Raw genomic sequence first — 22,841 nt, 5'->3', positions numbered from 1 at the left:
CCGAGCTGCCACAGCCTTGTAGCATCATCATGGAGAGACGTCCATGTGCAGCCGTGCAGCTGTTAAGGTACAAAGGGCCACCTGTGGGGTTGGGTCCATCTGACTCCATCCTCAGCATTTGGGCTGTCCCATACTGTCCCTCACTGGCTGCCTTTCTGCTGGTCATTGCCAGCCTAGGAGCCAAAGGAGCGGAATAGAACATGGCCTGCACCACTGCCACTCTATAAAAGCACCTTCAGCAGCAGGCTCTGCTGCTCTAGTGAGGGTTCCTCTAGGAATTGTGGGGATAGCATTGTTATAGTTGGATTCACCCAAACTTACCCATACCATATGGTACCCCAGCGTCATTCAGCATCCAAACCCACAGGCTGCAGGATCTGATGCAAAGATATTCATTTGCAATGTGCAGGTCTGCTGACAACTGCCTGGGAGCTCTTCAGCCAAGCAAAAACTGCTCTTGACTCCACTGGAAGATGCACACCAGAGCATGGGGTGGGGTGAGGGCTTTGTGTTGGGCCAGGAAAGATGCAAAGAGCAGAGTGAGCCATGGGAACAGGCTGAATGAGGTCTGAGTCCTTGGGGTGAGGTGTGTCTGAGGAAGGGACAAAAAGGCAGCAAAGCTCTGAAGGAGGAAAAGAGAAATACGACTTTGAGTAGTGCTGTCCTACTAACCACCCATAGAGAAATGACCCTGAAAGCTCTGGTAGCCCCAAAGGCGGGTGCCAAGATGCTCCTGCTAACACAACAACAGCAAGTACTCCCTTGAATATGCTGAACAGAAAATCATAGAATCACAGAATCATAGGATCATTAAGGCTGGAATGACCACTAAGACCATCAAATCCAACCACCAACCCATATCTGTAAGCACTCTAGATCATGTCATTCTGTGACACATGTACCCTTTTCTTGAACACCTCCAGGGACAGCAACTCTACCATCTCCCTGGGCAGCCTGTGCCAATGCCTCAACACTCTTTCTGAGAAGGAATTTGTCCTAATATACAGAATGGTGCAGAAGGCTGAAAATCCAGCTACCCACTGGGGTCAGGAGCTGGAGCACATCCCAGCAGAGAAGCTGGCACACCTGGTGGAGATGGGGATCCCAGAGCCAGCACCTCCATCAACAGCAATACATGAGAGGTACCCATCCTCAGCAGTTCCCCACTTCATATAGGATACAAAACAAGAGTGGGGACAACTGCTTGGAATGCACCCAGCACAGCAGCCCCTGCTTGGACTGAACTGGCTCTGCCTTACACAAGCAGTGACTTTGGATCACACCAAATCAATGCGGTGGCTGTTCCAACCTCTCTTTGCTCTGATGGTTGCGAACCTGCTGCTTAATTCCCAGCCTACATTTCTTCCCTTCTGCTTTAGCCTTGTTTGCTCCAGTGCCAATGTCCTCTTTTAGCTTCAGCGGCTCTTCCCTGCTGTTAACCCCGTTGACGTATTTATGGATGGCAATCAGATCCCCTCTCAGCGGGTGTCATGCTGGGCTAAACAAGCCGAGCTCATTCAGCCTCCTCTCTCTAGAAGTGGTAAGAACATCGCACACTGAGGCAGTGCAGCTGCTCCACTTCCACAGCCTGGTGGGAGCACATCTGGGCCAGATTCACGCCATCCTAGTCCTGTACCTCGCCTGCTGCCATGGTCTCGCAAAAAGTCAGGCAGGTGCTTGTCTCACCCTTCCCCTCCAGGATGAAGATGCCCTATATGAGACACCCTGAGCAAAAGGTACTTCCGTGAGCTTCTCTACAGACAGCCTAAAGCCTTGCTTGGTCCTAGACACCAAGGACTAATTGCCTAGAATGGATCACCAGGCAATGGCTTATGAAGATGTCTCAGCTCTGGCTGGCTGGATTCACAGCTGGTGTAAGCCATGCAATGATGGCTGGTTCTGTAGAACCAGTTGGTAAATCACATCTGGATCCCAAAACAGCCACTTAATCTGACTACAAAGAAATCCACTGACTCATGGTGGTCCTTCTCGGTTGCTCATCCTTTGGGGTCATAATTCTGCACCTATCATATGGGTCATGATGGTGATGATGATCCACGATGATCCTTCTCCTGCACTCTCCAGAGCCCCCAGACTCAGCATGATTCCCTCTGGGTGCTCTTGGCTCTCATGAGAAGCAGTATGGTGTTGGTCAAGGCATGACTTCTTGTCTTAACATTGAAAAAGTAGGATGCTTTTAAACCTTGAAATGAAAATGAAATTAATTAACCTGATCTGCAATGAGTGTTCCTTGAGGGCTTTCCTTTGCAGGTTGTTTGAGATCATTGAAAGAAGAAGGGGAACAAGATAGACATTTCTAATTAAGTATTGCACATCTGGAACTCTCAGACTTCCTTCTCCCCTCTGGATTTAGTAAACTTCTGCATTTTGCAGAGCTCTGATCAGCCCTTTGTTGTGCTTGGTGTTGTACGAGCTTTTAAAAATGATAGTCCCAACACCAGTCCAAATCCCACAGCTCCAGTTCTTACATAGCCAAATGTTTCTCACATGTAAGCCTGGATTTACTCCTAGAAAGATGTTTCTTGCCACATCTGGGCTGGATCCCTCCCCTGGTTTCCTCTGAATACCCTCTTGCTCAGCTGCAGACCCACTGTAGAACCCACAGATTTGTCAGTTGTGAAACAGAGATGGTAACTCCACCTTGCCTAAGCAGAATAGTGCTTCGTTAATTTTATCTCTTGATTTGCTGAAGTTAAGCTCTTCTACAGGCTGGTTTAGATATATTTCCTATTCTAAAAAAAGTGCTCCTGGCCACACAATTCTTGCAACAGGGCTGCTATGACTGTTAGAGTATTTATTGAAATAGGGCACTGCTGCAACCCACAAAAAGAAAAAAAAATAATAAAGAAAGAGACTTTCTAATCTTAATTCCAACCATGTTTCAAGGCTTCATACTGTAAGCACATTAAGATAGAGATCTTCATCCCAGCTTTGTGTTTGTTCAGCTGGATGGACCAAGCCTAGAGTCTGCAGTGGGAGTGCCTGGGTTCCTTGCCACAGTCTGCCTCTTTCTCCCTGGTGTTCGAGATGAGAAGGAGGACACGAGCTCCCCAGCCATTTTGGAAGTCCTCACAGTGGTTTGATGGCGTGGCTGGGAAGTGTTGGGCTGTTGGCTGCCCTGGGAGCCATGCCCACATGCCCTTCTCATGTACTGGGATATTTATAGCCACCAACGGCAGAAATTTGGCTGGGACACAGCCGTGAGGATAACAAGTTTCTCTTTAGGAGGAATGTTCCACCCCAACTGGAGGAGCGAAGAACAATAAAAGATGATTGATTTCCTCACAGCCGTCCCCGAGCACAGCCCCATACCCACGCCAAGACGGCTGCAAGCAGCCCTGGCACATCTCACCCTGCACGGCCAACCTGAGGTGGCAGCATCCCACGGCCCCAATAACCCACCTTGGCTCCCCAGGTTGGGTATCTCGCACTGCTTTCACCAGAGATGAGCTGGAAGAGGAGGAGCAGAGGGAGGGAGGGCTTATAAGACCGTTTCCCTGGCCCTTCAGGCACTTTCTATTTACATTCTTTGGAGTAAATTACCAAGCCTTAGAAATTTACAGGGAAATCGCTTTGATTCTTAAACTATATGAATGAAGCTGCAGATGGAGAGAGTAATGGCTTAAATTTATTAGCGCGCATAAAATTGTTGATGCTAATTTTCAGCTGTACACTAAGCAAGCAGTCGATGGGATTAAACCAGATCCCTTATTTAAACAAACTCGCAAAATGTAATTTACATCTAGTTATTGTTCCCGACTCTTCTCAGACCCCTTCCCAAAGCTCCCTCTAATGTTGCCGGGTCTGCATTGCACCCATTCCCGTGGAAGAGATGCGCGCGGCGTTTCTTCCAAGCGTAGAACAATGCAGGCTTAGCAAAGATTCACTCATTAGTTGCAGAGTGCCTGATCTCACTGGAGTCCAAAGGGACTGCCAGGATGAAAACTAATTGGATGGGAAGAATCTGGCCATCTTCAGCCTTAAGCAGCCACATGGACTAATCCCATAAGTGAATCTGTGCTCCAGTCAGGAAACACTGGCATGGGATGGGGAATAGGGTGAGAAAGATGATCCAGGTTTCTGACAGCCACATGCAGAATTCTTATTCCCTGCCCTCTGGTGCCTCCCTATGAGAGGAGTCTGTGTTACAGAAATCCTGGGTGTCGCTGGAGGGTGGGAAGGCTGCAGAGGAAAACAGGGCTGGCAGAGCATGTGGAAACACAAGAATCCCATAGCAGCTGCTAATCCTGGCCCCTCTGGCTGTTAGGGCCCTGCCAGCCAGACCCATGCACTGCATCCCATGCCTGCTTGCTGCAGTGGGCATCTAGAAATGGCACCTGGGCGCAGGGGAAGATAGGGCAGCATGGCTGGAGATGGGAGGGCAGACGCATGCTGGACATACCTGTGCTTGCGAAAAAAAAAACTCTCTGTGCAGCATGACTTACTCTGATGAGAAATGGCTGTGGTGGATCTAAGCCAAGGAAAGAGAGAGGTGACCAAATCAGTGATGCTCACACAATCAAGATAGGTCTGCGTTCAGACTTCCCTACTTCCTTCTCTTGTGATCAGGCCAGATTTGTCCTCAGATCCCCGGAAGCTTTTTCTCTGGTGCTGGAGCATACAATAATTTAGCTGTTTCTGTGAGCTGTACTGTTGGGAATAACCATGGCTCCCCTGTGTCTCTGCAGCAAGACAGACGCAGAGGGATGAAAGCAGGAGCAGAGGCTTGTCCTGCAGCTCATTTGCTTCTGAGCCATGCTGGAGCTTTGCAAGGACAGGAAGGGGGCAAGGATGTGCAGGGGGCATCTGCAGCCTTCTCTGTCCAAAAAAACACATCTGTGTTTGACTGCATCTTCTGCACCTCCTGGAGGGATCCTGCTGAGAACATCATTGCTTGGGACACCAAGAAGAGGCTGAGGAGCCAATTCCGCCCTGCCTGAGGGAGAGAAACGGAGTAAAGACAGGCAATAGGCAAAGGAGCTGCTCCGATAGCTCCAGCGGAATCAGCCTCTGGGCTTGGGTAGCGAGTGAACAGGAGACCAAGAGCAGAGACGGAAAGCATCTGCAGCACCTCCCCTCCCACCACGCCGCTGAGGGCTGATCAACCCCGTGTCACCTTACAAGCCACTTAATCCCTTCCGTCATGCTTCTCAAGGAAGGGGGTGTGCAGGCCGAGCCTTGGCTGCCACCAGCTGCCCCAAAGTCATACACCGAGCGGCTGCGTATGACTTTGTGTGGGGGGACATGACTGACACCTCAACAGTCCCCGCACCTGGGAATGGCCCGGTCCTACAGCCACAGCCCCAGCTGGCCCTTTGATCTCAGCAGGCCAGAAGCCGGTCCTCCTCCTCTCCAGCTTTGGAGAGGATCATTCTGATTTTGTCTGGGCATCTCACATCCTGGCAGGTGTCAGTCTTGGCTTCCAAGATACCTCGGAGGGGGAGGTGGGAAAAGAGAGGATTGTAAAAATAAATCAACTGTTGAAAACCCATGTGCGTGCCCACCCTTCCTCTGAAGGGGACTTGTTTGATCTCTAGAAGATTCTTCTGATAATGCCACCAGCCTTCCTACAGCACACACCTACTGCAGGAAATGTCACCCTCAGTATTTTCTAGGTCTTACTGTAAACTGCCTTAAATACAAGGACACAAGCATGAGTGCAAGGCATGAGTGCAGGTCACCTTCCTCCCACCCCAATGACCCATGCATTTTTTGAGCTTTCTTTTGAACCCCTTTAAGCAGCTAGCACCCACATACACCAAGGCGAGGAATCCAGCAGTTTGGCTGTACACAGCACAAAGAATTTCTCTTCCCATTTTTAATCCTGCTGCTTCCACTTGGCAGCAGTTGTTGTACTGAAAGAAAGAGCGGATAATCATTCCTTAGTTCCCAGTTCAATAGCACTCACCTCCGTCACCCAGCCTGTCTCTAGTCTTTCACTACCTGAAGAATCTCAGCTCCTGCTTGGTGCGGATACCATAGCATTCCTTTGACCATCCATGTAGCCTTCTGCTGTTTCTCATCAAGTTCTGCTAGGTCTCCTTTGAGAGGAGAGACCAGAATGGCTCTCTGGGGCAGACTGTTCTGCTTTGCTCGCAGCAGGTGGGACTTCCAGAGGGCTGTGTGCCATTCTTGGCATCACACAGAGATAAATGCTATGAAAATCTGACCTTGGGAGGCAAATTGAAGGAATTGCATTTATTTTGCCCAAAAAAAGAAAGGACCAGAAGGCAGCGAGAAAAAATATTTTGGTATATAAGGTTTTCATACAAGGACACAGATGGATTGTTCTCTGTATTCAGTGGAGGTACAAGGAGAGCAAGGCTCCATTTACAGCAGAGATGATTTAAGTTGGATGTTAGGAAGCTCCTTCAGCTCTAAGCGCACACAAACCCAGGAGCAAGCTGTCAGGAAAGGATGGAGCCTCTTTCACTGGCAGTATTATTTATAAGCAGTTGGGCACCCATCTGTTGGGAGGGTTTGGGGGGAGCTGCCTTGCAAGACTCTCTATCAGGGTCCCTCCAGCCTCACATTTCTTTCTCCATGTTCCCTCTGTCGAACCATTCGGCTCGGACAGACCGTGCCATCCGGGGGCTGGAGTCACTCTGCCAAAGGGCCTGAGGGAATGAGCAGCACTAAGAGGAAATCTGTGCAAATCTATTATCTGGAGTCTCTGCCGAAGGCAGGGAGGGTCTCAGTATCAGGCACATCCCCAGTGGGAACTGCCTTCTCACCTCCCTCTGCTCCCCCAAAATGTCACTGCTCTAATTACAGAGGAAATCGCAAAGGAAAACTTGCCAGGGGCAATGTGAATTTTGTTCTTGCAGCCCCACTGCCTTTTCTCTCTCACTTTTTTTATGGGACTTCTTGGGAGCTCAGAGACCACAGGCTGAAAGCCGTTACTGACATTGTGTGGTCCTTGCCAGCATCATAGCATCTGGTGACAAGCTGATAATCATAGAATTGTTAAAGTTGGAAAAGACCATGAAGATCATCAGTTCAACCCCAGCCCATCCCCACCATGCCCACTAACCACATTTCCCCAGTTCTTGGATATCTCCAGGGACCCAACCTCCTTACCTGTATCACGGCTGTAAGGGCAGCCACTCCTCAGCTGCCCAGGGAAGATGGGGTGGAAGCAATGAACCTTCTGCTATCCAATGGACCTCACTGAGGACATTATTTTTAATAGAGATAGTGCCAGCTCTGCCAAGATCTGCTGGTGCCCCTCTCCTTCTCCAGATTTACTGGCACGGCCATTGCTGCGCAGTCATTGCAGCATGCTCCCCCTTCCTTCTCTCCTTGCTTATTCAAGGCGTAATCACAAAGCAACCCATCTTTTTGCACTTGTAAACGCATTTTACAGAGTTGTAAATGTTCTTATTGATTCTTCAGCCTTATTATCCTCACTGCTCAGCTAAGAATTAACTTCCATTTGAGGATAAATTATTAATCAGCCTTCCCTAGATCTATTTCATAATCATTTCCACCATCCTCGCTGTCACATAAGAAGGATTTGCATATTTATTCAGCCACTTTTCCCCAGAACAGTATGCAGAAGCCCATGTTTACCTGCAGTCTCTTAAATCACTTTCCCTACCTTACAAAAGCACTGCTTTCAGAGAGAGCAGGCCCAGCACAGTGCAGTCCAAGTCCTTCTGATTCATTTCTGATTCATTACTTTGTTGCATGTTTTTTGCAGGCTAATCCTTTTCTTTTTCACTTCTCTGCTTTCTCATTGCTTATTTATGACACCCTGTAGGGTAAAACTGTGTGGTTTGTTCAACAACCCATAACAAAAATACACAGGCTTCCAGCCTTGTACCGACTGTCTCCAGTCCCAGCCCAGCTTGCACAGGAGAGCATGTTGAGCTGCAATTTTGGATTTGGGCTCTGTCTTCCCCAGACAGTCAGAGATGAGCAGACTCATTGAGCCCTACTCAATGCACGGCTGTCTTTCTGGGGTAGAAGGTTGAAGCAATTTGGGGACAGTGGGGAGAGAAGGGAGTGGAAGCACGGTAAAGCTAATGGCACCCACCTAGAAAGGGCCATAGTAAGAGGGAGGGAGCTGAGCAATATTAAGGAGTTGTGTCTTAAGCAGCATGAAGGAGGCCACATTCCTTTGGCAAAACTCCAAGTGCAGTGGCAAGTGAGCAAGAAGGTTCACCTAACGTTGTCTTCCTTCTTGTGCCACCTCCATCATGGCTCCCACAGGACTTCCATGTGACGAGCAAGTGTACAGGCCAATTCCTTCCAGCAGATGGTAGCAGGATCACATGTGGGTATCCACACTGGGACCCCCAGCCAGGCTCTGTATCACCACCTCATAGCAAAGCCCAGGGAAAATGTCTACCAAAAGAGCAGCACGCTGGGCGACCACAGCCTTCCCTTGGTGCTCAGGCCATGGACAGCATGTGCTTAACAAGGGACTCGTTGCTTCTGCAGGGAATTCATATACAAAATGGCTGTGATTTTTGCTTGGCCATAACTATGACCAGTTGGGTACATTGGCCAAAATGGCAGCTGTGGCACAAGAAGGAAGGCAGCCATAGCAACAGGCAAACTGGCAGCCAGGGTGCAAATCAAGCTGGCCACCATGGGGCTTGGCAGGAACTGATGTACAGCCCCAATTAAAGTCAGCCCTGTTGTCCTCAAGTTCCACACACACATGTGGCACTGAGGGACATGGTTAATGGGCAGTATTGGTGATAGATGGATGGCTGTACTAGATGATCTTAGAGGTCTTTTCCGACCTTAATGATTCTACAATTCCATTATTCTAAGTTTGGAACACAGCTCTTCCCTCTCAGAACTCACACTCTATTCTCTCTAAAGTTAACAGAGTTACAGGCCATATCCCTCCCAAAACCCTGCAGGTCCAGCTCCTTTTACCATGTCCCTCCTTGGTTCTTCTGTCTCCTGCATAAACCCCCAGCTCTTGGCACAAGGACACAGGAGGGAAATTTCCATGTCATTTTTTTTCCCCTCTCGCTCTAAGGGGGAAGATTTAGCTCTTGTGATTGCAGAGAAAGCTGGAAAATATGATGTGAGCACAACAGGAAGAGACTGATCAATAGAAATCAAACGCAGCCATTAAACAAGCGGCTGAACAGAAGGACCCGGGTGGCTGAGCTGAGCGTGGGTTCGTTTCACAAGCAGAGACAAAAGCAATCCTTCTTGGAGCTTATGCAAGGTGAGAGTCAGGCAAGCAGATCCACCAGGAGAGTGGATGGAAGGAAAGGCAGGGAGCTGCTAAAAGAAGCAGCTGGGAGATGAGCAAAAAGTGAAGACCAGTAAAATCCTGCTGGGTACGTTAATGAGCAACATTGGATTGGAAGTAATTGCTTGGTAAGCCTCTAAACAAGCAGATTAGTATGCCATGGCATCCACAACTCTGTGAGGAAGTGCATCGAGGATGGTAGGTCAACAGTAAATGATCACCTGCAACAGCTTTGCCTTGCTGAGAATAGCTAGATATAGGCACTAAAACATATGTTTATACATATGTATGTAGAGGATGAGGATCACAGAATTGTAGCATCGTTAAGGTTGGGAGACCACTAAGATCATCAAATCCAACCACCAGCCCGTGCCTCTCCAGACCATGTCACTCAGTACCATATCTACCCTTGTCTTGAATGCCTCCTGAGACCGTGACCCCATCACCTCCCTAGGCAGCCTGTGCTGATGCCTCACCACTCTTCCTGAGAATCACGTCTGTGATTCTTTCTCCTCCTTAACAACTCTTGAAACTTTTGGATAGCCTCCAAAGATTCTGACAGAAGGGATGCGACACTCTGGCAGGATTTAGGAATATACATACTTGGGAGAAGAAGGTCCTGCTCCCATTCCCGTACCTGCTTTATGAGACCCCAGCTTGGATCCTGATGGTGGGGTTTGCACATGTTGGGTGCTGGAGAATGTAGAGAGTAAGACACAGAGCTGTATGTGACACTTACAGATCTGCACCATATGCTCCATCCCACTGCAGGCCCAGGCTCTCCTCCGAATCAGCTCCCAGCCTGTCTCGACATGAGGTTAAACCCTCACTAGGGAGCAGGAAGGCAGAAAAGCAGCAGATGGAACCAATCAATTTGCCACCCAAAAAGTGATCAGTTGGTGGAGACTCCTCTCCTTCCAAAGGCAGAGTGGGAACATGCAAGAAAGATCAGTGGGCAGCCCATCATAAACCCTGAATGTATTTCCAGCCATAAAATGCTTGACATGCCTTCGAGAGGCTGTTGAAATCCTTGATTTGCAGCTGGCACTCATTTTCCATCACAGGTAGTAAAAAGACTCGGCCACAGTGGGGTCTGTTGCCATCCCCCAGCCCACTGGGACACACACACCTCCTCCTGCTTCCTTCCCAGGGCTCTCCTTTCCCTTCAAACGTGGATCTGGACCCGGGACTGAGATATAACGAGCAGGAGCAGCAATTTCAGGAAGTGGTCGGGCCCTGTAAATCCTGGCGGGGGCTTCCTCTGTCAGAGGAGCCATCCGGGGCGCGGGACATGTGCGAGCTGAAGTCACGGCTGTTAGGAAGGTATTTGTTCTTTGGGCCCCCGTGGGCAAACCGGGTTGTGGTAACATCTCTCGAGTCGGGATCTGGTTGCAGCAATAAAGTTGGGCGGGTTGGGTTCCTGGCTGGGCAGGAAGGAGCCATTGATCAATGCCACCCATCCTTCCCACCTTCCTCCGGCCCCGGGGTTGATGTAAGGGATACCGGGAGGAGTGGGAAGGAAAGCTAGAATGGTGAGGAGCAGAGGGTGGCACGGCCAGGGCAAGGACATGGGGAGGTTAAGCACCAACTGAGCACCACAAATGTATCCAGATAGGGGCTGCAGGTGGATGCAGTTCAGTCTGCAGCCATGCAAATGCATCTGCAGCAATAACAAGGACCGGGGGGAAGAGGGCCTTCCAGTTTCTCCATCCATGTGCTCAGAGGACATCCCAATGAGTTCACATCCCCCAGGTACCCAGGCTGCAGCAGCTCTGTGACTCAATGCCCCAGCAAACAGTGCTGGATGCTGATGGGAGTGCTCAGCCATGCCCTGACTGCTGGATGCATGCACCCAATGCACCAGCATCATATCTGTGAGCTTACCTCAAGTGGAACTGGGAGAAATTCAGAGGCAGTTCTTTATCCTATGGGGCTGGAGGGACAAAAGGGGACCCCAGTCCAGGACAGAAAATAAGGTAATGCTGTGGAAAACTAACTCTGCTGCTGAGATCATTGGTGGATACACTCGTGCTCCCAGTGGGGAAAGCTTTGGCATTTGGCCTGGGACACAGCACCTCTGACAGCTATTAAAGCTCCATCATTTTTGATCCCAACCAGATATAATGACTATAATGAGATTGATATTACTAATACAGCTAACCATTGTGGTGATACTAATAAAACAATATTGTGCTCCTCCATCCAAGGAGCTTAGGGCTTTTAAAAGAGTTTCAGTCTCATGGCATCCATCCCATTTCAGGAAAGCTTATTTAGACAGCAGCAAAGCTTCCTCGCCAGCTTTGTGCAGCATAGCCGCCTCCAAGGTGGAGCACAGCAGCTATTTATGAGCAAGCAATAACCACGCACTGCAATCTGGGCTAGGCAGTGAATGCAAATACCACTTCCAGGGCAATTGTAGGGGTTAGAGAGAAGATAATGTACCAGGAGACTCTGCTAGGCTTTTAGGAGATGTGTTTGGGAATATTTTTGCAGAGCTCATATCCACCATCAAGAACTCACCAGCACATGGCTCCTGCAGGCTCAGAGGAACACAGAACTAGTTAGCAGCATTGGTGTGAGTGGGTCTGAGGGGTCATGCCGGGAAATGGCACATTGTCAGAAACATCATTTCAGCTGCATTTCATTGCCTTTTTCTTCAAATGAAAAATTTCAGGAGTAAATGAAGCCAATGCACTGTTTCACTGTGATTTGAAATTTTTTTGCCTACTGTTTTTTAAAGTAGCCCTTCAGCATGCCTCAAGCTCCTCATCTTCTTCCAGTGCATCATTCACAGCTCAAAACCATCATTCCTCAGCTTCTGTGGCACACCATAGGTACTTGGTGTCCCATTTACTCAAAAAGATGCACAATGGCAAAACGAAAACACAATGGCTTTCAGCATGATGGGGAGAGGAGGGCTGAGGGATCCTGTCCTGCCTCTGCCTCGCCACTGCCTGAAGAAGAACAGGAGCTCACCTGGCACCCTGGAGACAAATTTCCAGTAGGGAAGTGGCTGCCACCACATGTCAGGAGTGATTTGCTCAGTGAGAGAGATGAGCACCTCCAGCACTGACATCAGGGGACAAGCAGAGGAGAGGATGAAAAAGCTCATGCTGGGCAGCAGAACTGCATGGTAGGGTGAGAACCCAGGCTCTGAGGACAGCTGAGCTCATAGATGGCTCATGCGGCTGTCTGATGCTGTGCTGAACGCCTTCAACAAAACTCACTCCATCTGGGATAACTGTTGAAGAGCTGTTAGCGCAATGCTGAGTCCCTGCACGTTCTGTGCAACCAACTGGATGTGCTCAGGATCATGATGTGTCAACGCAGCTCATCTGCTGTGCTGGCTGCCCCACAGCCTTCCTCTGAGCTCACCATGGAACAGCAGGATGGGCTGCATGATGCTGACCCCCTGACATCCCATCTCAGGCTTGTCAAGCTGAAAACGTTTCCTATTCTTTAAAATGTTTTTCCAGTGTGAATTCAGTACTGGTAAAAAACACTGGACAGCAACACATGTCATTTATCCATGGAGCTATAGATTCTACAGCAATAACACTAATGCCCTGTTATTTGCCTATTTATAAGGCCAGCTATGCAGCTGTCAATTCCCATGCAGTTCCCAAGCAGAAACCAGTTGCAGTGCACACTGCACATGTGTGCACACACAGCAATGGCTCATCTCAGCACACCGAATTGTCACCAGCCCTCAAGGTCCTTCCCTGACCGCTCCGGCTCAGCAGTTTCCCATGGCCAGGATGCCAGCTGCAAATTGCTTTCAAGGGCTGGACTCCTACCAAGCACAGCCCAAAGCCTGGCATCGCTGCATGTCCTACAGGACCACAGGTGTATTTTTGCTTCCCGTACAGACAACCGCTTCAAGGCCTAGTCCTCTTCAAGGATGCTCTTCATCAGGAATGGGCCTTCGGGTAATACCCCCTTCCTGGGATCTAGTCTCTCCTTTAAGATCTGGCTGCTCTCCAGAGCCCTTTCAATATATCTCATTCTCCTCTGCCCTCTCGTCATCGAAGCATTTTTGCCATCTGCTTATATGTATTGCCTTCAGGAATAACTCCCTTTTTATTTTTAGATTCCATGGGCAAAATGTGGTCAGGCAGCAGTGGGTGGGGGTTACAGTTTCTTGAACTTCCACCTCACAAAGATACTCAAAGCATGGAAGAAAAACCCCAACAGAACACAATCCCCAAACAGGCAAATAGACACCAGAAATTCCACAGAGGCAGTGTGGTACTGGCACCACCTTGCTGAAGCCCCACTCTGCCCCTCTGCACATGGTCCTCGCAGCCTGCCCGTGTCTCCTTGCCTCTATTTATACTAAAGCCCTTGCAGAATAAAACATCCATGTAAAATCCAATTTCCTCTGAATCTCTCTCGGAGACGAGGCCCCGAGATTGAGTAGATAACCTCTGCAGTAATTGCCTGAACCACTCCTGTTTGCTGGAAAGGTGAGATCCATTTTTCAATTATCTATCTGCAGTGACAGCAGCGAGCAACGGAGCTAAGAGGAAGGAGAGAGAGAGGGAGAGGAAATCCAGCCAACAAGAGCCGTCTGTGTCAATCCTGGCAAACGGGAGGTACGATAGATGTGGTCACAGTTCCTGCCATCAATATCCTCTAATATAAATGTCAGCGATGCCATTTTACCCACAGTCATTTCCCACAATGCTGATTACATTATCGTATAATAGAGGGGCGCCAGCCGCACCGCTTTCTCTCCTAACCCTCCTCGCGGTAATGTGTCAATAGCCTGCCTCCATGAAACAAGTCAATTTTCTGCAGGCTTGGCAGCGGAATAAATCTGCCGACTATCTAGAGAGCTGGAGATATTTATACACACCGCGTCCTCTCGCTCTCTTTCGCCCTCCCCCTCCCCGCGCGTGCAAGCATAGATGTGTGTCCTCAGCAGAATTGAGTGATTTTCAGCCCAGACTCAATAAGAAGAGAATTTAGGGCAGTCCTACAGCTTGGCTTCCAGTAACAGCCCTACACGTTTATTTTCTTTAGCTTAACAGGAAAGAGAGAATTATGTTCAGATTTATATGACAAGGGCAGTTCTACCAAAACGCTGCGATAAGCACCATGGAAGGGGGAGGAAGGTGGCAAAACCCAGGCAGGCCAGTGGCAGAGAGGGATTGCAACACCTCGCAGGTCACAGCAGGGTTCCTCTGGGAGCCGGAAAAGCAGCTCTTATTTTAACCGACAGCTCTGCTTTTAGTGCATGTCCAAAGCACACAGCAGCGGAAGGAGGAGGGAGGCATGGGCTGCTCCATCCCTGCTGATGGATGAGGGTGGAGGTGTCTGGCTCAGCTCCCGCAGACAGAGTGCTCAGTGGGGACAACACGCCCTGCCCACCTTGAGGTGCCCATTCTCCTTGGGCTGTCCCCAGAAGACAACTATTACAACCCACTTCCTGCCATGCCTGGCAAGACCAAGAGCAAATAGAATCTTGCCTTCAGATTCCCAGGCTCTGTTTTGGTTTATTTTGTCTTTATTAAAGACTTGCAAACACTCCATCTGTTTTCATCAGAGTTTTGCGCAAGAGGCAAATAATGATAAGGTCATTGCTTTTGGCTGGATGGCTCCTCCCTCCTGCTCCAGAGCACAGCAGTTTCTGGACAGGGAGCTGGCATGTCCTTCACCAGCAAGTTCACCACCTCCCACCAAGTGATGGAGAAAGCTCCATCCTGGAAGACACCGAAGATGAACAGTACGCAGTGAGACCCACGGCTCCATCACACCAGCTCCCCGCTCTCTGATCTGGTTCAGTCATATCTGAACGAGCTGCAAGTGGTCAGCCCCTGCCAGTGAGAGAGGACTATGCTAGGGGTAGCTCAGAATGAACTGGCACCACCGTCTCAAGCGCACAGAACCCTCAACTCCAATTCTTTCTCCGTGCTATGTTTGTCTGGAAGATTTCTATTCATCCTGAGCTGGGTAAGGCCCTACCCACTGGCAGAAGGGAGAGATTTGCAAGGAAAAGAACCAAAGTGGAAGGAACTCACAGCTGCCTCATCCAAGAGCAATCAGGGGCCTTCCTCTTGACACCATTAGCCTTCAGATGAGCCCAGGATTTGGAGACATGCTCTGGATCACAGCCTTCTTAGAGTCAGGGGGATTGAGTCTCTTCAACTGCCAAGCCTGGAGACAAACCACAAAGAAGAAAGTGCATTAAGAAACCCTTCTTCAGAATGAGGAAGTGGGGACTGACTCCAAAGCTCCGATTCAGATCTTTGTCTGCATATGTGGTGTGTCATTAAGGGAGAAAAGCTGGCAGCCAACTCCAGTCACTTACTACTGCACTGGCAGGCAAGACAAATGCAGAGCATAAGATAAATGAGCCACTTCCAAGAGCGAGAAAGTCAATACTATAGAGACCTTCAAACTGGAGGCTGGGGAGCAGCTTGCAGTTCAGCTTGCTGGTGCAGACAGAAAGACAGCTCTGCGTGCTGTGAGCCCTTTAGAATGATACATCCCAAAAGGATACAGGGTGGGCTTGGGCTGAGGCTCACCAGGAGGGATCGCTCGCGCACCATCTGTGTTATGGGGGCTCCTGAAGGCAATCAGAGCCTTACTGAACATCGTATTGCACCAGAAAAGAGGCTCAGTCCAGGCACAGGACAGCTTCCAATGGGACCACAAAGAGCGAGATGAAAAAGAGGATGGTCCCAAACATCCAAAGGATGGGAACAACTCCCTGCTGCAGCACAGAGATGGGGTTGAACATGGCCCTGGGCTCACACACGTGCTCTGTCCGACAGCTGAATGAAAATGCAAACTGATCCACCCAAGGAAAGAAAGCAGACATTGCCCTGCTTTTTTCAATTATATCCAGGTCCAAGGTCAGCGACCCCTTCCCTCCTGCACTGCAGTATCTTGTCACACAAAACCCAGAGAGAAAGGGAATGTGATAAAGATGAAAGTGATGTGGCAGGCTCATATGTGAAAACAATCACCCTTCAATTAAGCGTGATTGATTTCCCAAATCAGAGATGCATCCACCTTCTAACAAATGGATATCAGCAAGGGGCAGATGCTGGGGAATTCAGCATACATACATCAGGGTTGGCAAAGGAATGCACCATGCTTTGGGGCAGACTGGGTTCTCCCACTCTGGTCACCAGAACTGCCCTAATACCCATCAGCAGCACTGCTCTAACCATGAAAGTAGAACTTACAGCTCTCCAGGTACTTTTCCCCTCAGCTCTGCCAGGAGCACTCACCATTATGGCATCTGGTCACAGCATTCTCCCCAGTCCTATGCATTCCTCAGCAATGGGCAAGGGCAGAATTGGCAGCACCAGGGAGGTGTTGAGAAGGAGAAGGGAAGGCAGCACTGCAGACCTTGCACAGTTTGTGGTGGAGAGCGGCTCAGCTTGGGCTGTTATCCCATTTTCTCCCCCCCCCCCCCCCCCCCCCCTCCCCCCCCTCCATCATATTCAGCCTAATACCCCATGTCTCTTCCAGGCCATGAGAAGGAAGGATTTCAGATAAAAGCCTGCACTTGATCCTCCCTTCCTCCCCACAGAGAGAGGGGATGGCCATGAATAGAGAGCCCCTCATGTTTGCAGCAGTCATTTTCACATTAATGGCAGCATATGTTTGCATCGATTCCCACCTGCAGGGCTATGTGTGTGTGCCTGCACCGCCAGCAGCCCCGCGTGTGGGTGCACCAGGTGCTCGCTGTCAGGCAGCACAAAAAGAAGCATCAGCAGTCAGTGCCAGGGGGCCACGCAGGCAGCCCACTCCTTCCCCCTCCCCACCCCCTCCCAGCAGCCCAGCACTTCAATCCAGCATCCCACCCATGGCAGCATTCTCATGTCAGTGCATGAGATCTCCTCCCCTTTTCCTCTGCCTGAATCCCATGCATCCTGACTGCAGGCTCTTTACTGTCCTTGCTCCCCAAGAGCTCAAATAGTCCTTGTAGACAGAGGTTGTGGAGACCCCTTCTGCTGGAGCATCCTCTGGAGGCAGCTCTCACCCTCTACTCAAGCCCTACCATGTCCCAAACCAGCAGTAAGGTCATCTGCTCAGTCTCCACCCCCAGCTCACAATTAGCGGCAGCCTGCCGACTCCTTTTGCACCTTCTCCCCATGCTGAGAAGCCACAGGGCTAGCCCCCAAATACACAATCCCAAATGACATACCCCTGCTTTCAAGAGGTGGAGAGAGCCCTGGCCCCAGCACTCACCCACTCCACTTACACAGCACTGGGCATCCTCCTCCTGTCTCTGCCCTCTCTGGCACACTGAGAACACCAGACCTCTGGCACAAGCGAGGACCAGCAGTGGCTGCACATCTCAGTGCCCCAAGTCCAGACATCCCTGCAACAACACCAGGCACTGCAGATGGGAGCCCTGACCCTGCCTCCTGGTTCACTCCCAGCTGGGGAATTCCCCAGTTCATGGATGCACACGAACTTTTGTCAGCAAAACTTTACACAGAGGAGACCGGGGCCTTCATCTTTTTTTCTGCTCCATTTCTCCTGCCTCTGAAATGGGAGTCGCTGTGTTTCTTTCAGCTGTGCTGCGCATCCATCTTGTCTGCTTAGATGCTGACCTGCCGGGCGCCCTGCAGACACGCTGTGGCTCCAGCAGCAGGGCTGGTGGCTCCCCAGGGGGCGTGGGCACTGCTGCAATCACAGCCAACTCGTGGAGAATGAGAATTAGCAGTGATCCTATGCAGGCTGAGAAGGATCCTCAGGGGGCACAGCTGGGGTGAATGGAAGGAACAAGCCTGTAGGTGCTGCTGCAGCTCAGGTGTGCAATGGCAAGCCTCCTCCTCCCAGTGAGGTGAGGGCTGGAGAATGATCCTGTGCTCTGCTTCCATTACCTGCCAAAAGATTGGAAGCAGCCAGAGCAGAGATGCAAGGATGCCTTGCATGAGCCCTGCAAGGCATTGCTGCCTTTAAACCCACCAACTCAAAAACATATAAAGAAAGCTCTCATGCCAAGCACCTTCTCCCAGTGTCCCCACATCACATGCTCCCAAGCCCACCCCTCCTGCAATAGCAGGGCTGTGGGGTTGGAAGGCTTAATTAATCAGTTAATCAATCCCAAACATTTTAACCCTCCGCATCCTCACTGTGCAGTAGTTTAATGGTTCTTTTCCTTAGCAGAAGTTTTAGCTTGGGTTTGAACATGGATTATTTGCTCACTCCCTAAGACAAAAGTGAAATATAGCCACGTGATTAAAAGTATGTGAATGAGTGTTCATACACATGCTTATCAGTGCCCTCTGTATAGGAGCAGGCTCAGGACTCACTGTGCCTTTCTTCTCCTCTGCACTAGACATCATGAGGCTGAAGTCAGGCAGTGTAACTCCTTCATTCTCTCTCAGCATTTTTCAAGCCACCCCAAATGCACAGAGATGCAAGCTGAAAGACACAAGGAGAAGAAATTGACCTTCTCCTTAGGGTAACATCTACAACATAGAGGCACACACCATATCTCATCTCCTGCTAGGCTGCAACACCTGGATGCTTTTTACAGAACTCCAAATTCTGCTTCTACCCCTACACTGTGCCAGAGCTGCTCCCTCAGCCCTTGAGTTCCTTCCCAAGACCAGCCCAACAAAGATAACCTGAGCTACAATCAACACCACCCAGTTGCAAGCCTTTGTGAAAAGGTTACACACCCTCTCCCCAAGCACCCCAGCAATGCTTGGCACACTGCTGTTCCTTGGGTTTTTATAGTGCCACTTTGCTCTACTAATGAGGCCTCACCCAACTGCCATCCACCCCAGTTCAATTAACAGCTCCATCTGGTGAGGACCAGCACCTGCAGTTCATCATCCCCTTCCCTCCTCCTGTCTGCATCTCCCTAAGTCTTACTGTCCTAAATTTAGCCCCACATCACCCAGTGAAGCCTGGTCCGAAAACTATGACATAGCACAGGAGATGACTGAGGGATGTGATTGATGGGGTTGGGTTGATGGCTGAACCTTAGCTGTCTTTGCCATCCTAAATGATTCTATGGTGTGGAGGGGTGGCTAAGGCAGCCGCCCCACAAGAGCTTCACCCTGCTTTGATTCAGCATTTTTGCAGTCATTTCTGCACCAGCCCAGCTCTGACCCAGCATCATCTCACAAGTGTGACTTCTGTAGGATGTGTGTGGAAGTCCATGTATGCATCGCCATCTCTTACAGCTGGGCAGAGGGAAGGTCACCCCTCCAATGCAGAGGTTAACAGGGTCATGCTTCCTTGTGGACAAAGCCATTGCCTAAAATCAAGCCTCAGACTTGCAGAAAGATAGGCCAGAGAAAACATTAAAAAAGGTCAATGATACTATCAGCTCCTCATCCAATCAGATACTGATTATCTGCACATTCAGTACAGCCGCCCTGCTAGAGCCGTGCTTCGGGAAAAGAATGTCTCCAAAATCCAGACATGGGACTCCTCTGATAGGTGGCACAGCACTGCCACCGACCCTTCTCTTGGAGGGATGAATTTGAGAACAAAAGCAAACAAGGATGTCTGTATTCGATTAAAAGCAGTGTTGAGGCAGCTTGCCTTGTCAGGAGTCCTCCAGCAAGACGTTTTTAATGGAAAATATCATTCTGGCAAAACCAACAGTTTCCATGGGGAAATAACACTTTTACCATGTTTTGTGGGGTGGGGTTTTTTTAATTATTTTTGTTCAGTCTAGAAAAAGCAGCACATTTTGGGAATATTTCCTACTAGCGATGGTCTGGAAACAAAACCTTTCAGTGGGGTGGAAATCTAGCTGGTTTTATTCTGGAACTTGATTGCTTTATGAAGGAGATTATGCGATACGGTCCTGAGACAGCAGGGATGGCTTTGCTCCCCTGGCAGGCGGTCCGACACAGAGAAAAGAGAGTTTGTGTGCTGAGTGCCAGCTGAAAGAGCCATGGAAATCCCCTGCAGCTTCATCCCCGTCTCTCTGCACAAGGAGCTCTCTGAGATTTCCTTGTGCTGATAACAAGAGCGAACCATGGCCACTTTCAAGCAGCAGAACATCAGCCCGTCCTCCACGTTAGCTGTGAGAACAGCTCCTGGGCCGGGCAGCAGTGCCCACTGTCCATGCTTTGGGTTTACAGCTGCTGAACATCTGTGCTTGAGGTTCAGCCATCCTCCTGCAAAGGGCATCTCTTCTACTGCATAACCCCATGCAGACGCGCGTGGTCAGGATTAAGAGGCCATAATCACGTTCGGCTCGATGGGCTTTGGAAAGAGAAATCAAATGAAGGCTGTGAACAAGGATGTCCCCAAGGGGGCTTAATGCAATTTTGCTAATCCACTTGGCGTGTAAATGCTTCACTCAACCTCACCGTTCCTGCCAGTCTGCATAGGATGAAGGAGTGAGCGTGGGATGCAGATCCTCAGGTGAACCCCATTGGATCTGCTTGGGGGAGACTGGGGCCCCTCCTGTTCCCATGGGACTCAGCCCTTCTGGAGGCATCTTTTGGGGAGCAGTGAGATGAGCACAGCTGAAGGTAGGAAGCAGTTTCCCCCTTTAAGTGAGAGAGTGAAGGAGATGTTGGTAAATAGACACATGGTCACTCCATTAATTTCACTGAATAAATCTTTGCTCCCTTCTTCCTCCGATGGCCTGAACTGGAGGCTCTTTGTTGGGCTGCAGGGTGGGCCAGCTGTGAAACATCTTCCCGCTGAGGACAGAGCCCACAGGAGGAGGGAGAGATGCTGGCCCTTCCTCCAGGTCCAAGGTTTTGCTGGTACAGAACCGAAACTCAAGGCAGAAGGTAGAAGGAAAAGTTCCGTGGGACAGACCATAGTGCCTTTGCCAGGGGAAGAGCTGCAGATACTTCTTAACGGGAGGGGCTCACCTTGGACCCAGTGCCTGCAATCCCAATGTGCTCTCTGAGCTGCAGCCACTTAATTCCTCAGTATTTTGGGATATGAGTGTTCTCTTTGTGCAGCAGGCTCGCGGCAGAGGTTGAAGCATCACACTGGCTTAAAGCCCAGCCCCAGCAGCTGACAGGGGGCTGAGGACACCCCCAAATATCACCTCCTCCAGCTGCAACCTCCATCTGGACCAGTGAGGCCACCCCACCAAGGGGGGAGTGGGGAGGTGGGGGGATATGCAGCAGGAGATGCTCTGGTTTCAGCCATGACTGGCACTGTGAGAAGCTGGGGAGAAGGTGAGAAGAGCCCCAGCTCTGACATTCATCCCTCACATCCCCCATCCCACAGGGCAGCTGCACAATCCACCACTTTCCCAGCGCTCGCCCAGGAGGGAATAACGATAATAAAAACAAAATTAGAATGACTCCTTCCCCCAGACTGGGGGGTGGGAAGGGAATGAGCTCTTGGGAACGGCTTGGATTTCACAGCCTACTCTGGCAAACGTGACTTTTCAGAGAGAAAGTCGCCGCCACCGGCTTCTCCTTTGTGTCTGCAGAAGCCTGGTCCTCTCCCAGCCTTCCCCTTGTCACTGGATCCCGTCGAAGGGCTGCAGTCCTACCATGTCTCTGCTAGGGAAGCAGATTTGCTTTCTCTGCTGCAGGCTCTGCATTCCCAACCTCTCCTGCCCCATTTTAAGGAAGCCCCGTGGTCCCCCAGTGATGTAAAGCTTGAGATCTTTTCTTCCTACTCTATGTTTCATTATTGTGACTGCTCCTTATTGATTAATAGAACTGCTTTTGCAAACACCCAGGAATCCTGGAGAATGGTTAGCTCCTACCCCATCCCACTCCTGCACACATGTGCTGCTCCTGCAAAACACAGTGCAGCCCTTGGGGAATCAATCAGCCTGGGAAGATTTGGAGCTGGGTTTTCTGCCAGACAGCCTAGCACAACGCTGGTCCCTTGGTCATGCACAGCTGGGCACATGGGTGCACAGGGCTACATTGTTAGTAATGGACCAAAGGGTTTTAATCTGTGCAGGAAGGGCAGATTGTGGCTCAAGGAACCTTCTGGGAGCTCAAGAATGGGTGGGTGGTTGGGTAGGAAGTAGAAGGATGGCTGGAAGGATGGGTAGGTGGTTGGGTAGTTGGATGGATGGATGGATGGATGGATGGATGGATGGATGGATGGATGGATGGATGGACGGATGGATGGACGGATGGATGGATGGGTGTGTGGGTACTTTTGTAGTTTGGCTGCAGAAGTCGAAAGTCCCAGCCTGTCTGTTTGGTCTGGGGGAGCTTGCTGTCACATCTCGGGAAGACTCAGCTTACTGAAGCAGTCCACAGCAAGATGAGCATCTCAGCTCTGCTCACTCTGGGGAGAGCAAAAGGCCACGGTTACAGGCAGTGGGGTCAAAGTATTGGGCTGGGGACTTCCCATGAGCAAATCACTTTTGCCACTCTGAACTTCTTGCTACATGTGCAAACCCAATTAATCACAATGCAGTGTTCAGGGTTTGTTAATATTAGGACCTGGCTGGTTTCAATGCTGGCTGCCAGCAGACAGAGACTGAGGTGGAACTGCACAGCATAGCAAAGCGCTGGCACTTTTCCTGCTCTCTCTCAGTAGGATTTAGGACAACATCTCCCAGTGTGGTCTGTGGGATGCATTCACCTGTACTGGGTGTTCACTCATACCTACATGCTCAGAAGTAGGAGACAAAATGTGCCCACGGGAGGAGAGGCAGCACTCTATG

At 50.1% G+C, this 22,841-nt stretch overlaps 1 long non-coding RNA gene across 1 annotated transcript; it reads right to left on the bottom strand.

Moving 5' to 3' along the window:
• Positions 1–14,191: 14,191 nt before the first annotated feature.
• LOC128077724 (uncharacterized) lies at positions 14,192–18,639 on the bottom strand. The gene is made up of 4 exons (XR_008205143.1): positions 18,477–18,639; positions 17,463–18,090; positions 15,265–15,400; positions 14,192–14,946 (listed from the first exon to the last, which is right to left on the bottom strand). It is a non-coding gene; the product is annotated as an uncharacterized LOC128077724 (long non-coding RNA).
• Positions 18,640–22,841: the final 4,202 nt, after the last annotated feature.

The sequence above is a fragment of the Tympanuchus pallidicinctus genome, unplaced genomic scaffold (assembly GCF_026119805.1).
Source record: "Tympanuchus pallidicinctus isolate F22 unplaced genomic scaffold, pur_lepc_1.0 scaffold16, whole genome shotgun sequence".
Lineage (NCBI taxonomy): Eukaryota > Metazoa > Chordata > Aves > Galliformes > Phasianidae > Tympanuchus > Tympanuchus pallidicinctus.
The sequence above is the reverse complement of the archived record's forward strand: the minus strand, read 5'-3'. Positions and strand labels throughout refer to the sequence as shown.